This window comes from Prionailurus viverrinus, chromosome D1 (assembly GCF_022837055.1).
Source record: "Prionailurus viverrinus isolate Anna chromosome D1, UM_Priviv_1.0, whole genome shotgun sequence".
Lineage (NCBI taxonomy): Eukaryota > Metazoa > Chordata > Mammalia > Carnivora > Felidae > Prionailurus > Prionailurus viverrinus.
The window spans coordinates 24,060,273-24,078,926 of record NC_062570.1 but is presented as its reverse complement, the minus strand read 5'-3'; positions in this window follow the sequence as shown (position 1 = coordinate 24,078,926).

Genomic DNA, 18,654 nt, shown 5'->3' with positions numbered 1-18,654 from the left:
AGCAATATGGCAGAGTGGCTGGAACACTGGGTTTCTGAAGCCCTGGCTTCCTAGACTCAGTCTGACCCTTGATAATCTGAGAATTTTCAGGCCACTTTTTTTTCTCGTCTTTGAAATCATATTAATACCAGCCTCAAGAGCTTTTGTGAAAAGCAAGTAAATAGATAATATCTAAAATCACCTTTGTAAATGCTCTACAAATGCTAGGTGTAATTAGTAACAGCAACTCTACTTCAAGGTCACTGTATTATTTTATGCGGGCTGCCATAACGGAATACTATAGACAGGAAGACTTAAATAATAGAAATTGATTTCCCTAGAGTTCTGGAGGCAGGAAGTCCAAGATCAAGGTGCCAGCATGATCTGGTTCAAGTGAGAACTCTCTTCACGGCTTGCAGATGACTGCCTTCTTGACGTGTCCTCACACAGCAAAGAAAGCAAGCTTTTCTGTTTCACCTCCTTCTTACAAGAGCACCAGCTCTATCGGATTAGGGCCCCCCCACCCACCTCCTTAAGTCCTCACTGAATCTTTATCACCTCTTCATAAACCCTTGTCTCCTCCAAATATAGTCACGCCGGGTTTAGGGCCTCAACATAGAAATTTAAGGACAGCACTCAGTCTACAGCAGTAAGGGTACATTGAAATCCACTCATTTATTTCCAAATGGACCTACACTTTTTAATTTTTCACCAGGACTAGATGGGAGCACCATTAGTTTTGTGAAGAAGTTATCTATGGCTTGCTCTGCTCAAAAGTGTTATGCTATCAAACCGAAGTTTGACCATTTCTGTGACTGTCATTCATAAGGGACAAACTCTATCAGTCCTGTTCCCATGCCTGTCAGCTTAAGAGTGATTGGGTAAGCAGCATTATTTACAAGAGCCAAGATATGGAAGCAGCCCAAGTGGCTGTCGATTGATGAATGGATAAAGAAGATGCCGTGTGTGTGTGTGTGTGTGTGTGTATGTGTGTGTGTGTGTGTGTGTGTGTATGTGTATACATACCCACACACATATATACACATACAAAATGGAATATTATTCAGCAATTAAAAATAATGGAATCTGGCCATTTGCAACAACATGGATGGAGCTAGAGAGAGTATTATGCAAAGCAAAATAAGTCAGACAGAGAAAGACAAATACCATATGACTTCACTCATATGTGGAATTTAAGAAACAAAACAAACAAGCAAAGGAAACAGTGAGAGCGAGAGAGAGTGAGACAGAGACAGAGAAAGAGTAAAAGCAAGAAAAAGACGGGAACCCTGGGTGGCTCAGTCGGTTAAGTGACCAACTTTGGCTCAGGTCATGATCTCGCCGTTCATGGGTTCGAGCCCTGTGTCAGGCTCTGTGCTGACAGCTCAGAGCCTGGAGCCTGCTTCGGATTCGGGGTCTCCCTCTCTCTCTGCCCCTCCCCTGCTCGCTTTCTCTCTCTCTCTCTCAAAAATAAATAAATATTAAAAAATTTAGTTTTAAAAGCAAGAAGCAAACTCTTATAGAGAAAAAACTGGTGATTACCAGAGGGACTGGGTAGACGACATGGGTGAAATAGGTGATGGGGATTGAGGAGGGCACCTGTCGTGATGAGCACCGGGTATTGTATGCAAGTGTTGAATCACTATATTGTACTCCGGAAACTAACATAACACTGTACATTAACTAACTGGACTTAAAAACTTTAGAACAAGCGATTGGGTAAAGAGAATGCATCCGTGCTGTCAAACAGAACGTCCTGTGACATTAGAAATGGTCTATAAAATCCATAGCAACAGAAGCCACTAGCCACGTGTAGCTACTGAGCGCTTCACATGTGACTTGAATCACTGGAGAGGCGCATTTTTCATTTTACTTAATTTTAATTAAAAGCAAGATTAGGCCTATAAATATGGAGAACAAACTAATAGCCGCCGGGGGGAAGCGGGGTAAAAGGGATGGGCAAAAAGGGTGACCGGGAGTGGGAGGTCCCAGCTTCCCGTTCCGGAATGAGTAAGTGACAGGAATAAAAGGCACAGCACTGGGAATAGAGTCAGTGGTGTCGTAATGGCCTTGTACGGTGACAGATGGCAGATGTACTTGCGCTGAGCACGGCACAACGTAGAGAGGTGTTGGGTCGCTACGTCGTGCACCTGAAGTTAATGTGACACTGTGTGTCAACTACACTCAAATTTAAAAAAAAGTTAATTAATTAAAGGTAAAGGCCACACATAGGCAGTGGCTACTGCATTAGGCGACGCAGGCCTACCTCATAGGAGCTCCCCACACGTGAAGCGACTACTCCAGGAGAAGTCCTGTCTTATTGCGTGCTCCTAGACCCCAGACTCTGTGCACAATGGTGCTTGGATATTGAACAGGAATATCTGATGACGAAAAGGAGCAAGAAGAGAAGTCAGAAGCTCACAGAATTCCAGACTAAAGTATGGGCGTGCATAGGCCAAGGCTTAGGGAGGCAGGAGTGGTCCAAAGTACGGAACAAACAAATCCTGGATGGAAACACTCCTGCAGAAAATGCAGCACTGGCATGTGCTTCGAAGGCCAAGCATTTGGAAAACATCACATTTTTAGCTTTCCCAACTTTTCTTTTACTTTCAGGGAGTCTGTGACATAATCCCCAACAATAGAGGGTTTCCAGATTTATGATGGAGAGGTCCCCTTGCAACCACTCCGGACTAAAACTCGACACGCCTGAAATGAGAATCGAAAAGAAGCAGCCACTCGTTACTTCAAAAGGTTGCAGCTTTCGAAATGGTTTTCCCAGGGTCCCAAAGGTAAGGGGATCGCAGAGCAGAGACAATTCAATCACCGGTCAGACTGCAGGACCTGTCACCACCCCATCTCTTCCGGCTCCGTATTCTGCCCCCAGCTCTGGTCAGGACCCCCCCATGGAAAGTTACCAAACGTAAGTTCCCAGAGCGTCTGAAACCAAAAACAATTAGATTCAAATGAGCAAGGTCCCCTGGGCTCGTTGATAAGAAAGTACAATATCGTAGATATTTATGGAAGCCAAGATCCCGAATCATTTGTCAAAACCGAAGACAGATGGGTCCACATCTGTTCCAGAAAAGCAGGCTTTTTGACACCGCGTTTAGAATCTTGAAGGTACCTCTCCAAACACTGTGTCTGAGTTCCCCCTCGCTGTCTCTTCTCTTTGGCTCACCCCTGACGCAAACTCCCGAATTGTGTTTACCGGGTTTGTGATTTGGCAAATGCCTTTGTGTGTCTGACAATATAGGCGTTCGAGTTATGAGAACTATCTATTGTGTTCAGATCAATAAGCCAAACCCACACTTAGGTTTTCGCTCAGAAAAAGCTTTCCGTTTGCTCCCCTCAAAGCCTTGAACATCTGGGCCTATAACCATCAAGCCAGGATGAACTGTTCCAGAGCTTGAGAAGGGAGGTGGGACAGAAGCCCCGGGTTACCCCTTCATACGATCTGCCAGAATCTTAGAGGTTCTGACGTCCCAGAGGAAATCTTACGCTCCAAAGTGTCCACCCCCTAATGAAGTCACCCATCACTCCATGCTGCATTGTACAGACGCTTCCAAGGGCCACTGTGTGCCCCCTGCCCACATGCCATTGCTCATTGCAGTGGCTCTCCGAGGTGATGTCAGGACCCAGGTTACCACAGTGACATGATCTGGCCACCTCAGGGAGGAACAAAGCCCAGAAGAATCTCAATGACTTTCCCAAAGTCTTATTCTAACCCTATTATTGACTCGGTGGACAAAAAGAAGAATAACCAGCCAAGGTTGGAGAGTGATCTACAATTAACAGCACACTTTTTTTTTAAGTTTATTTATCCATTTTGAGAGAGAGAGAGAGACAGAGAGAGAGACAGAGAGAGAGTGCACGTAAGCATGAGTGGGGGAGAGGCAGAGAGAGAGAATCCCGAGCAGGCTCTGCACTGTCAGCCCAGAGCCCGACGTGGGGCCCAGTCTCATGAGCCATGAGATCATGATCTGAGCTGATATCAAGAGTCAGATGTTTAACCAACTCGGCCACCCAGGCACCCCAACAACACACTTTCTGGAGAGGGAAAGTTCTAGTGGCCACTCTAGCCAGTCCCCGCTTGGCCTTGGGAAACACTACTTAACCTCTCTCAGCCTCGTACCGTGGGGATCATAATAGTAACAGATCTCGTGTGGTTATTGGGACTTTCGAGAGAGAATTCTCCTTCAAGGGGCCTCCACGGGCACGGCGCATGCGCTGCCTATATTAAAACTTACACAAGGTGAGATAGCGCTGTTTCTCACCACCTCTTCTCTCACCTAGACTCAATAACAACAAATCATGATAGGTTTAACACTATCCATGGTGGCATTTGGCCACGTCTTGCACCTATAAATTTGAAGAAAAAAAAAAAAGGAAAGAAAAGCAGCAGCCTCACTCGAGTCGTGCCATGAAAGGAGCACAGCAGAGCTCAGGGGTTTGCAGTCTCTCTGCTGGGTGCCTTCCGTACTTCTCCCTCCCCGGATCCCCTTACTAACTTTCTTTACAAACTCACCTGCACAACCCTGTGGGCCTCGGAAGGCCCAGCCCTGGGGGCCCCAAGGCTTCCTCGCGGCTCGCAAGGACTCCTTGGCCGGTGCCTAAGAGCCAAGGTGTCCCTGACTTCTCCACAAATCCCCCTTCCCGTGAACTCCTAGAGACTTCGTGCCTGTGCCCTTGCTGATCCCATAGCAACAAGCAGAGGCAGCAGGGAGCAGCAGAACTGTTTCTTCGTTAGAGGTTTGGCACGTGTGCCCTCGGCCTTGGGGGGTTGCCAACCAGTGGTCCACTTGGCAATTCCTCCTGGGGATCCCTAAGACTGTGCTGCCGAATGTGCTGGAAATCCTGTCTGTGCCGAGCAGGTCTGTGTCCACCTACTGGTGAGAAACAGGAAGAGACCCTCTCAAGGAGCCCGGGAAGCAAGGCCAAGTCTGTGCAGGAAACAGCCAAGAAAACCAGCACTCGATCATCGGAAGAGAGAGAACACCAGACAAAGAAAAATGCTTTTAAAAGGAAAGATGGTATGTTTGGGGGTAGAATTTGCTTCGAATCATCATTGCACATGGGAGGTTTAGAAGGAATTCCTTTCTAGAAAGACCTGAATTTAAAACATGGGATTCAAATGTTAAAAATAAAGGGGGGCGGGGTCGCAAGGGGGTGCCGTGTGGAGAAATCAAGGAGCACAAAATAATTATGGGTTTTAGAGAAGCTGATCGTACTGTCTCTTTAGATTTTTTTTTTATTGGATAAAAATCAGGTGCAACTTGGTTTTTTTGGAAAAGTCTGGCCACCAGTACTGATGTACAACCCAGTCCAAGGGACCCGGTGCCCAGTGTGCTGTGTGTATTTCCCCTAATTGTTACGTACTTACAGCGCGTAGGCAAAGCCCATTCCCAACCACAGATCAGCAAGCAGGAGAGAGAGCTATTTTTCCCGACGCATATGTTGATATGCAGAAAGGGGGACAGAGCTACTCGGTGCAAGCTGTCCTATTGAAGCCTCGTTTCCTGTCAATCTTCCTTTTTTTTTCCCCCATGAAGCTTTAATTTTTTGCCACAGCACTTTCTGCATTTTAGTTTCCTGCAAACCTCAGGAAATAGCCTGAAATTAATATCGTCAGATGCTTCTAAAAGTGCTGGCTTGGCGGCATTGCAGAAAGCTTTCGGATGCCATTTTTGGATTGAAATATACCAGTTATGCCCCCATTGTTTGTAGGAGGGATCTGTGAAAGGAATTGTGTCTGGGATTGGACCATATGGAAAGGTAGGTGCAGCAAAGTGCGAATGGAGACCCGACTTCTCAACACGGGCAAAGCTGGCAGGTAAACAAACTAGAAGAGCAAGCCGAGAGGAAACACGCCTCCAGGGATCCGAAGGCTTTCTCAGCACCCCACCGGCAGGCAAAACTGAGGCCAGAGCACCTCGCTCTCATTTTCCAGTTCGAATTTTCAAGCCCCGGGTACGACGACATCGAGGGCTCTAGTGCCTCGAGATCTGGCTCCAGAGAGAACGACAGTGTGTCACGAGAAATAAAAAGAGGTAGAGAGATCGTTGATTAGCCCGTGTATTCCGGATCTAGTACTGAGCTGGAGGAGGAAGCACCCAAATCCTAGCTTTTCTCTCATCTCGAAGGCCCTAAGGAGTCAGGTCAGTGGGCAGTTTTGAGGGCCAGCTCTGTCCCTGACCTGCCTTGACACTTGAAACGGATCCCTCTCCTCTCTACCGGGGAGAGGTGACAGGGTCTTCCCACTTCATCGTGCAAGGGCATCACAATTATAAACTTGTAACAACTATCCAAGCATTCTTCAGGCTCTTGAGGGGGGACATGTGGCATCAATTGAAGTTATTTTTATTACCGTTGGCTTCTGCATCTATGACTTTCTAAGAGTGTTAGATGAGGTCACACTATTGCAACATCTCCAAAACTCTATTTTGAAATCTTTGTAATATTGAAGAATACTTGGTCGTTGATAACATGTCCTTTGCGTTCTCTTCACCTTTTGGATCAGTCGGCTACAGCATCTTCCCTCTACAACACACAGCCTCTGTCCAATCAATCTGGGAGACCTACTGATGGCACAACACTTTGTCCTGTATCTCCCGGCCCCTGGTTCAAGTCCTCACTGCCTTCTTTCTCTTCAAGTGTACAAATCACATAATTGCCTTTCCTGGTTTGAGCTCTTACTTCGGGCGGTCTCCACGTTACCTCCTGCCATCTTCCCAATATGTTGCTCTAGTAAGGAAACAATGGGTCTCAATGGTCTTTCAGAGATCTTCCAAGAAAAGCTGTATTTTATAAGCGAGGACATTGTTCCCAGAAAGGCTAAGTGAACCACCCTGAGTCACCTCGCTAACCAGGGGCCAGAACTGGACTAAAAGGCAGCCAGATCATGGAATACCATCTCTATACTATTATTTTTCATGTCCAGGGATAGAGATGGGCCAAAAGCAAAGTCCCCTAATACCAAGTGCATACGATGTCTTATTGGCCTACAGGGGTTCCACATATCCTACAGAATAAACTCAAGCACTCAAACACTGAACTAGTATATGCAGCTTCATATAACAGAAATCTGACTAGAGAGGCTTAAGAATTGGGGTCTGCTTTTTTCACATAACAGGAAGTCAGGATGTGGGTATTTCACCACTGCTGCGGCCGTTCCAGGAAGTCAGAGAACTCAGGTTCTACCTTGTTCCTTTTCTTCTCCCAAAGTGTGAGCCTTTGCTTCAGGGTTACACGAAGTCTGTTCCACTCCCAGCCCTCAAGTTCACATTCTAAACAGGAAGAAGGAGAGACAAGCAACGGGCAAAAGGCATGGGCCAGATGAGTCCCATTTGACCTGTCATACACTGGCTTTCCGAGGAGCGGCCACTAGTGGGTTTCTATTGACCTGTGGGTGGTGAGAACTAGGTCACGTGATGCTCCTCTAGCTGTGAGGGAGCTGAGGAGGTTCATGGCTTTAAATGGAGGCAATGCCACTCTGAAAAACATTGAGGTCCTGTTAGAAAGGATAACGACGATAAGGAATACTCAACAGGTAACTGGCCATCTCAGCCCCAAATGCCTTCGTGCTGCCATTCAGACATTCCAGGGCTCCACCCCGACCGATGTTTCTGGTCCCACTGCTTCCTGTCTCTTGCCACCTGCTCCATGTTCCAGCCACCCCAGAGCCTCCCTGCCCTCCCAGGCTGGTGCTGTGTTTGCCCACCTTTCAGCTTCACCCAGCACGTTGCCCACCTCTTCTTTAAAGTTCACCTCTTCTTCAAAACCCAGCTGAGAAAACCACTCCGCTCATCCCAACGCTCACAAATGCAGTCAAAATTAATCTCCAACTTTTCTATTCTCTTGTAATATATTGTATTTATCTCTATTAAAGCACTAATCACATCCTACTTGGGATTATCATTTGCCATGCACATATCTGCCTCACTGAGCAGAATGTAAGCTTCAGAAGAGCTAGGATCATATCTTGTTCATCCCAAGCACAAAGTTTAAAATGCTCTGTGTCCCATTGCAAATGCCTCAGTGTTTATAACTGAAATGGTGGGTATTTTTTTTTTTTTTTCATTTTGCTTGCATGGCTAATGATAGGTGAAAATGAACAACTCACAAGATCATGTGAGTAAAAATCTAGTACTACCCCCTTGGAGGCAGAAGTGTGAATTCTGTAATTCTCTTCCAGCCTGTGGAGTCTGTGATAGTGTCCATACCCAAAGGATCAGGGCTCTACAATTCAATGACTGGTGTTTTTACTCTGCATTCTTCAAGCTCTAAGCTCACTAGGGGGTATGGACCACACGTGGTTCTTTTGGTTTGGTTTTCCCTTTTGATTTGAGCTGAACCTCTTGCACCTCTGCCAAGTTTTTCTGCCCTGACCTGTTTTAGTTTCCAGTCTGAACCTTTATGAAGCTGAAGCGATGGCTATTCTCTGTATCCCCCTCACGGCTATCACACCACGGGGATTCCTTCTCTGACCTTCCTCACTCTGCCCTGTGCCCTGAGGCACTGCCTCTGTGGCATTCATCTCCAGATTCCTTTTCCTTCCAGTTTCTAGATGGAGTCACCAGAAAGAGACGGGAGTGCTGGGGGAGAGAGAGAGGGAACAGAATTTCTTCCACTGGTTCCCTTCTACTTCAGGGCTACATCCTGGCATCAGCGGCGGCCTGTCCCTCTAGGACTTGAGCCCCTGCCAGGTGGCTCCCCTCCAGGCTTCGGTCCTCAGAAGCTCCAGTTACTGGTCCTTCCTCTCACTACTTCAGGGCTAGGGCAGCGATGGCTTAACCACCGCTCCTCGTCCCGGAACGCCTCAATACCAGTTCCTATCGGGTCCCTTTGTTCTGTCCACACCTCTGTATATAGTCTATGAAATTTCCCTCAGAATCCCAACTAAGTTATTTTATGCCAGGATGCAGACTGGCGTGACCACCTGGGGCCTTGCTCCACGATCTACAGCAACCTTTTCAACATAACGACTATTCAGAATTTTGAACTGGCTCCACAAACCTGCTTTCAGTGACAGTCTCCAGGGAAGCCCGGGGTAGTGTTTTCCTTGCATTCTCCAAGGACTGAGTGAGTCTGCACCAAAGACTCAGATCCGGTGTCTGTTTCTACAAATGCACTACAGCCTTCCCATTCAAGAATCAATCCCCTTCTCTGATACAAAAAACCTGATACCTGTCCTGGGGAGGGGGACAGGGGATAAGTGCCCAATGGATAGTACAGGGTCTAGTCAACTGGATCCAAAAGTCAATAAGTTAAAGAATGCCTCCTCTGGGGCACCTGGGTGGCTCAGTCGGTTAAGCGGCCAACTTCGGCTCAGGTCATGATCTTGCGGTCCGTGAGTTTGAGCCCCGCGTCGGGCTCTGGGCTGACAGCTCAGAGCCTGGAGCCTGTTTCGGATTCTGTGTCTCCCTCTCTCTGCCCCTCCCCCGTTCATGCTCTGTCTCTCTCTGTCTCAAAAATAAATAAAGGTTAAAAAAAAAATTAAAAAAAAAAAAGAAGAATGCTTCCTCAAAGACTCCATCCCTCTCCGGAGTCAAAAGGCTTGAATGGGGAGAGCTGATCTAAGAAACATTAGACGGTCACTCTGTGAACTCGGGAGAAACCCTTTCCTGCTTTGCTTGTGTGCCCTTGGATGGGCTGAGAGAATGGAAGTCCCCAAACTCTCCCCAAGATGGGGGCCAGAAAAACTCAGCCTCAAGAATGTAAAGGGCAGAGACAGGCTTTTTCTCTTGACTTTCTCTCTCTCTCTCTCCCTCCCTCCCTTCCTGCCTCCCCTTTCTTTTCACAGAAGAGGGACACTGGTGGAAAGAATATCACTAAAGCCACTTGCTAATTACAAACTGTGGGTTGATGGGGGTGGAAGGGAGGGGAAAGTGGGCAATGGGCATTGAGGAGGGCACCTGTTGGGATGAGCACTGGGTGTTGTATGGAAACCAATTTGACAATATATTATATTTAATAATAATAATAAAGGAAGTGATGAGCAAGTGTGAGCTTGATATGATTATTTGGAGGGCAAGGCTGTCTTGCCCCCTGAGGCCTGCTGATCGTTGTTTGCCTGTGTGTTTCAAGAGTTAAATTTCTGGTCCTGTTTTCATTTCCTATAGTTGGGCCAGAATAAAAAAAACCTGCAGACTCAGTGCGGCTCATATGTTCACCTGTGCCCTCACCTCTTCCCTTGTGCCCCCTTTTCCTGATCAGGACAACAATGATTGCCTCACTGGGAGCTTGGATCAGATATGAATGAAAGAAAGGAGTCTTCCCTTGGAAAGCAAGGAACAAAAGGAAATGAATGCTCCCATTTCTGTTTCCTTCAGACATATTAAAGCAGACTATCTTTGGAATATAAGAGATATATTGTTAAATTCAAAGGGGACATAATTGCAGAATAATATATATCAGCTGTAGTTCCCATGCATATTTATACAGAGTGCCTATTCCTAAACGTGTCTGTAAACACATAACAAAAGACTAGAAGGGTCCACACAAAACCATGAATAGTGGTTACCTCTGAGAGTAGATCTGGGGTGAGGACTGGTGAAAGAAAGTGTTCACATTTTACTCTCTATGATGTAATATTTAATTTTTTTAAATGAGATTGTCTTTTTTAGCTTTTGCTTACATTAAGTAATATATAAATTCAATCACCAGTAGTGGTGAATTCTTTAAAAAAGCAATTTAGGTCTTTCCTTTCTTTCCCTTATGTTCTACAAGGAAGAACCAAATCAATTTTTTTAAGTTGAAAAAATAGAGATTTCTTCACTTGAAATACATTCTCTATCATGTTGGGGTGTCATTGTGCTTCCTGATGATGATTTAAAATAGATAGTAATGAATCATCTCCCACAGCAAGTTTGACTCAGTCAAGTAAAAATGATTCAAAGGAGATCAAAATTAGGAATTAATCTCATTCTCTGTTACAATTATGCTTCTCCTATCGGGTTTTATTGCTTGTGTTCTGGGAGATGGAACATGAAGTGGAAACTAAGGGGGCCGTGGGGTGTCAGCGTCTCTAACTTAACTGGGACTCCTGTCAGACTCGAACCCTGTCCCTTCCTGCTCTAGCTGAGGTCTTTTGCGAAACTTTTCTGCCCACCTCGCCCCCTTCTCAGAGCATCTATGTCACTAGATCACTGTCAGCTTATCTCAAAAGCTCATGCTATTGTCCTTTATGTCTTACTAAACTGGATCAGCGTCCTAGAGGACAGAATGCAAATGTCCTTCATCTGGATGCTGTCAGCACCTGCATCGAATGCCTGACACAAAGTAGGTGCTCAATAAATGTACCACATGAATATTTGAATGTAGGAATTAATGGTTGGCTGAATCAAACAATGTGTCTGATTTGTGTCTTCAACTGCGTTGGAAGGTACTTGAGGACAGGGACCTGTCTCTTAAGTCTTCTACATTTTCTATAGTGTCCTAAGAGAGGTAAGCATTCAACAAATATCTGTGGATCAATTTCTATTTTAAAAGATGATAAAAAAATATTCACAGAGATTTATGTCTTGATTTTTTTTTGCCAACCTGATGACAAGCAAGAGAAAAAGAGATGTATTCTTCCCCCCACTGTAGATAATTCAAGCGAGGTATAGACAAGTGGGAAATTCTGACAAATGAAGAAAATGGAAATTCATCTTCTGACTTTTTCAGGCTACGGTCTCAGAACTTTTCTGTTTCCCTCAAGAGCCCCGTGTTTTCGTGCTGTGTCCTTTCCCCTCCTCTTCAGAGAGCATGCCTGAAGGTAGAGAGTCCATTGCTGAGTGATCTCTGAATTTCAGGTAGTTAAAGTAGAAAGTGGCACTTCCTAATTATATAGTAATGGCATAATTATCTGAAGGTGCCTTATAATTACATCCCTCCTCCCCAAGCTCCTTGAGCTGCTTCAACTGGGATCCATGGTTCCTGTCCCCTTCCTGCCCTGTGTCAATGCAATGCCACTGGGCCAATATTAAGTGTTTACCAGGGATGGTTGTATCTTAACAAAGAAGGAAACATCCAATGGATTCTCTCAAAAACTCAGAACTCACGGGCTATCACCGCTCCTATGCGGAAAACTCTATTCCAAATCATTTGCACGTATAGCTAGATAAATGAGATGGGAGGTTGAGAGATCATGGTGACGCCATTACATCTAGATCCTTCTTATATATTATCTCAAAAGGACTCTGTGACCTCAGTACACCATGCTGGAACACCACGCCCCCTCCTTACTGCCCTATGTAATTCTTCCTTATTTGTAATTTCCAATCCCATGACAACCAGACTGCCTATCGGGTTAGCTTTGAAAGGAGAGAAAAAAATCACCACCGCTCTCCCCCAAAGAAACATATCTGCATTTTTCCCTCCTGAGGCGGAATATAGCTCCAAACCGCCAACCTCTGAGCCAGCAACACACCCAAATATAAGGACAGAGAGTGAAAACAATCAGCTCAGGTGGGAATAGAAAGGGAACTTTCAGTCAATAGCCTACGTCACTTGCTTTGAAAAATGGCTCTCTGAATGAACACCCCGTCTCAAGAAAGGAAGGGCCAGGGGAGTCATCAATGAAAGCAAGAAACTCAGTTTTACATCTCATTCGAAAGATGGATTCACTGTACTCATCTCGATCCAGGTGGGTGAGTTAGTTTAGTGTGGAATTTTTCTGCCCTCACTGAAAACTCCAGTTAGGCAATGAATTATTCCAAGTAAATTAAGTGTATCGATCCCCTCCCCTTTCTGACACTTTGCAGATATTGCTATCAAATCATGCTCCATGCAAGTGTCAGTTTTTGCCACAGACATCTGTAGAGGGGAGCAAATATTCTCTGGAATGTCTCAGAGCCTAATAAGTACTCGTAGCGTATAATAGAACTGGAGGGGACCGGACAATGAGATACCCCTATGATGAGACGGGCTGGTTAACATGGAAAGGTAGCACACTCAGCTGATAAGATCAAGGTCATGGGTGTACCCTTGTACTTTTCAGGGAATATCAGGTCCTGGTCACTGGTTGTATCTTAACTCTGGCCCATTTTCATGCAAATGCAAGTGAAGGAACCATAGAGAACCAAATGCAAGAGAAAGAACCATAGGTCAGGCAAAAGAGTATGGAGAAAAATTGGGACTCTATCACGATTCTGGGAAAACAATCAGACCCTCTACCCCATGAGTAAGATGTAGCCTGAAACTTTTATAAACTGTAAGGGGTCAGCCTCTTTCAAGGTGAAGACGTGCATCATTTCATTAGGATCCTCAAATGGGGCTTGCTTCTTTGACATTAATTTTTCATCGCCATCATAATGACCAGACTCATCGTTTTCTGAATAATAATTCTTAATCCAAAAAGGCAAAAAAAAAAAAAAAAGACATTTCTCTGTCTTATCTAGTTGAGCTGTCTTTTTGGGCCAAAAACCACCATACAAAGGCTGTGGAATGTATTTTAAGGATGAATTGCCTCAAGATGAATGGTCTGGCTCAGATATCTAACAAATGTATACTATAAAGTATTATTTTCATCCACATTAAAGTCCCTTATCACATCGTGAAATACTTACGGATGAAAGGATGCGACGTCTGAATTTGCTTCAAAATAATCCAGTGAGATGGGAGGAAGCAGGGAGGGATAGATGAAACAGAATTGGCCATGGCTTGATCATTGTTGAGGCTGGGTGATGGTCCTTGGAAGTTCTGATAGTGCTTCTCAAACATTAGCAGGCCTCAGAATTATCAGAAGGCTTGTTAAAACACGGGTGGCTGGGCCCCACACCAGGCATTGTAATTCTGGACATCTGGGGCGGGACATAAGGACTTGCATTTCTTACAAGTCCTCATGGGAGGCTGATGCTCCTGGCCGAGGAACCCCACACTGAGAACCACTGCATTATACTATTGTCTCCGTTTCCATATGATTAAAGAAAATCAAGGGGGACCGAACTGGGCTGGCACAACAAAGGAAGGTGGAGAAGGAGTTTTTACCTTAGCCCGCTCACACTCTGAGATAGCAACAAAACACAAAACAAAACAAAAACGGAAAAGAGATACAGACAACAGGAAGAAAAACAACACTGAACAATCAACTCAATCCAAACCGGATGGAGTTTGGGGAAAGTGATGTTGGCTTTCCTCACTTACGTTGAATCTGTATCCATATAATTAATTGTTGCAGAGTGGGCTAGCTTCTCCGCCGGTTTGGGCCCGTGCTGTTAAGCAATCTGAATAACCAGGGTTTCTAACTATTCCTTTAATACAAGAGCTAGAGTTGGGGTGGGGGTGGGGGGGGGGCGCCTGGGTGGCTCAGTTGGTTAAGCCTCCAACTCTTTTTTTTTTTTATTATTTTTTTTTTTAATTTTTTTTTCAACGTTTATTTTTGGGACAGAGAGAGACAGAGCATGAACGGGGGAGGGGCAGAGAGAGAGGGAGACACAGAATCGGAAACAGGCTCCAGGCTCTGAGCCATCAGCCCAGAGCCCGACGCGGGGCTCGAACTCACGGACCGCGAGATCGTGACCTGGCTGAAGTCGGACGCTTAACCGACTGCGCCACCCAGGCGCCCCAAGCCTCCAACTCTTGATTTCAGCTCAGGTCGTGTTGGTTCATGAGATCGAGCCCCATGTCAGGCTCCAGCTTGGGATTCTCTCTCTCTCCATCCCTCTCTGCCCCTACCCTGCTCACTCGCGTGCGCTCTCTCTCAAAATAAATAAATAAACTTAAAAAAAAAAAGAGCTAGAGTTGGGCTGTGTCTTATATAGAATAATGGCACCACTTCCCCTATTTGTCTGACACTTGGGTTCAAAATGTGTACTCAGAAATCTTCCTTTCCAGTTTTTCAGATGTGCCTAGTTCCAGATGATTGATACGGAACTTCCTGGATCTCCTCGCATCTAAAAGCATCAGATGATGAAGAAGGAAAAATCTCAAGCCTGAGAATGGAGAGTCACAGGAAGGACACCAAGACTTTTTCAGCCTAAGTGTATTTTGTTTAGGCACCATTTAGCAAATAATTACTATATGCCAGGCATCGACCAATACGCTCTGCAAAAATAAATTCCTTAAAGTGGTCCTTGACCTTGAAGATCTCACGTACAGGATAGAAGGTAAACATGTAAATAAGTAATTATAACAATTAATAGTCACATAATAAAAGCTCATAAATGCTGTGGTAACTTAGATGAATAAGCTGTTCATTTTTTTTGACTGAAGGGAGGAAGAGGGAAGCAAGGTTCTCATGGGATGATAGCCCGGCTGGTTCTTGAGCAATGGGCACCTGTTCATAGGCAAAAGAGCGAGTGAAGGCAGAAAATCGTGCCAGGAGAGGAAACAGTATGAGAAAGGTGTGGAAGAAGAAAAGTGTTTGGCTTTAAGCGTGGGTTGTGAAGGAGGGGGCTGGCGATGAGGCAGAAAAGGCATGTTTGCTTGACAAACCCATGTATATAACATGACAGAAAGTTTATATTCTATCATAGGGAACACCCACATTTTTAAGCAGGGGAAGATATCGCAGAACTGAGTTTCAAACGGACTCATGTGGTACAACAGTGGGTGAGACTGGGCAATGAATTGAGGAGGCTGGGGTTTCAGACAGAGATGAAGAAAACTGGGTCTAGGGCTCCCGAGCTCAGAATATTGGGTAGGAGGTCCATTGCTAGCATTTAAATAGAAAAGGTGTGTGTGTGTGTGTGTGTGTGTGTGTGTGTGTGTAAAGTTTGAACATACATGAACTTATATAACTTTATAAAGATGGATGTATAATTCTTATATCTATCTATTGATAGATTTTTTTATATAGATAGAAGGAAGGAAGAAAAGAAGGGAGGGAGGCAGAGATAAAGGGAGAAAACAGAAGGAAGGAAAAATACCACACACAATAAGCGAAAGTTAAACTTGTCACCTAGGAAGAAAGCTCTAAGAGGTTTCAAGGGAGGTACAGCTGTTGGATGCTGTGAAGGTTCACTAATATATCACTTCAGTGTTTGTGTCGGGGGGGTGGTTATGAAAAAGAATAATGGAGAAAAAGAATAAACACAGTATAATTTCAAAGACTTTGAATATCACCAATGAGTCATAAACTGGAATTTCACTTTGTCTTCCCATATTTCCACAATTAGCCTATTCCTGTACACAAAAAGCACATGGCGTATTCTGAAATGACACAAGGCTTGTTGCAAGCCCTGAAGAGGGATGCTGAGACTTGTCTTCAGTGCCTTCCCCAGAGTCTGGACAGAGGTCCTGGCCTATGCACTCGGCCAACGCTGAGACAAGGCATGAGGGATCTGTCACCTCCTTTCATAACGTTTCTCATATCTTTTCTTCCCTGTAAATTATCCTCTCCAGGCCTTTGCTGAGAGAGAGAATGCTGCTCCCATGTGAATTGAATACCCAGTGCCCTGCATGCATGAGTGTGTCAAGGCTAACCAGGTCTATTGTTCTTAAACAGGGCTGCCAGAGAATTGTCTCCTTGTGCAGAATGATGCTGGAGAGATAAAAATATCTTTCATTTCTATAGTGCTATGCATCTTAAAGTGTGTTCCACATTTTGCAAACTATATATAGGCTCAATTCATTACCCATCCCCATAAAATACAGCCAGAGCAGTGGCAGGCACATGCCAGATGTTTGACAATGGTTTAATAACACAGCAAAGAAGAAGTTAAATTGGATTCCGAAAACAGGAAATGGGATGTGGGGCACTGGGTAAAACTTTACCATTCATTCAACATTATGTACTGAGTGCCTACCACCCACCAGGGCGAGAGCTGGTGCACCCTTGTGAACCGAGGAAGCCCTGCCTCTGATCGCGAGGAAGATTCACAAGCAGGCACATTTTCCTGGCAAGGATGATTTGTATTGAGATGGAGTGAACATACAAGGTGCCGTGGTCCTTGTTGCCTTCCAAGGGAGTCTCTGGAGCTAGCCACCCCAGTATGCGCATTCCCTTGCTTTAATAAAAGGTCTGCCTCAATGCAGTTATAGAATGTATGCTCAAGAAAGCTGTTCTGGATCTCAGGATCCAGGCGTGGTTCCGGGGAAGATAAGCGGAGGAGGGAAGCCACAAGTTGAGCAGGTTGGGGAAAGATGGAGAGCATTCAGAGTAGGAGTGTGGAACAGCTTGGGGAAAAACTGTGACCAGTGAGAGTGGAGGGGGCTATGCAGATTCCAGGGCTGCCCAACTTGTTTTCCCATCAGTCACTCACAATCACCTGCCCTGACATGCGGAGCCTTGCGGAAGGGGCTCCAAATCTCTCCAGGCTGAGCGGTGTAACCTCTGGAGGATAGGCACCAGAGTTTCAGGACTGGGAGGGATCCTGGAGAGTCATTGCCCCAAACCAGTCATTTTCACAGATGAAGAAAGACATGTCCCAGTTCATTAAGGAGCTACAAAAGTTTGAGGTGTCCCGGCCAGAGCCCAGGTCAATGGACTCACCCTGATCCCCTCACTTAAGCTTGGTCTTAGGTGAATCAGGGGGACAGACTCATCCTGCCCTTTGAGAGATGCTCCTGGCAGCTGGAAACCTGGTCTTTGGGGCCCTTCTGCACTACGGACTCAGCACGGAAGCACAGCTCACCGTCTTATAATTCACCTCCGTAGATATAATCAAGAAATTTGGCTCAGATAATGAAAAAGAAATCAGCTAGAAGGTTGTGACTGTCCAGGCCAGACAGGCTGCCACCCAGGGAGGACCCCTGAAGACCATTTGGTCTCTGGAGGTATATGTGGCTTTGAGCCTTATTGACTTACCTGGGACAGAGAGTCAGATTACCCTAAACTCCCCGGAGGGGCCTGTTCAAGATGTGTTTAAATCCCTGGACAAGAGGGTATTAGCCAGCACTGGCAGGATATATGAAAAACAAAAGGAAATGTGGTTTATAATGTATCTGTGCAACAAATATTGTGAAGAGGCATTAAACAGGAAATGCTCCACTCGTGATGACTGCCTGTCTCATAAAACAGCCTCTCCCTCTTCCTCTCTTTATCCAGGGTGGTGACCCCTTGGGAACACAAGAAGACAGGGAGAGGGTGTCCGGCCATCAGGAGCGGTGCAGGGGAGCCCCGAGGGCAGGGCAGTGCAAATGCAGGACCAAAGTTTGGGGCTCTGGGCTACATCTCAGCTGGGCAGTTTCCTGTACTGCCTCAGGCAAGTGGGCCTAGACAGACTCATCCAGAAAGGATCCAGCCTGACAGACAACCTCCAGGGCAATTTCTATCTTATTAAAAAGCCAATGAGATGTTTCCTATTTTTTCCCCATGTGTTTACTTTTCCCCAATTGGAGGACAAACTTTCCAAGAACAGGAATTCATGTATTCATTCCACACGTCGTTATTAAGTACCCAAACAGGCCTTTGCACAAATGGAGGAAACAATAAATATTCCAGACATCGCACTAACATCAAGGAACAGTCACTGGAAAATAACGATGAGCTAGGGTCTGCATGGTCTGTGGGAACTCGGCCGCTCAGGGTATTGAGAGGCAGTATCCCCACAGCGCTGCACCTGGACCCCTCCCGCCTGGTGTCTTTGTCCCAGACCTCAGAAAACTCTAGGGGCACGCTTGCTGCCAGGAGAGCAGGGCTTGGAAGCAGTCCTGCGGAGACTTGGCCCTTCTGAAGCTTCTTGGCCAGCGAGCAGCAGAATTTGGAGCCAGCCCTATTCTCTGTGGGCTCCGGCCTCCGCGTATGTAACGCAC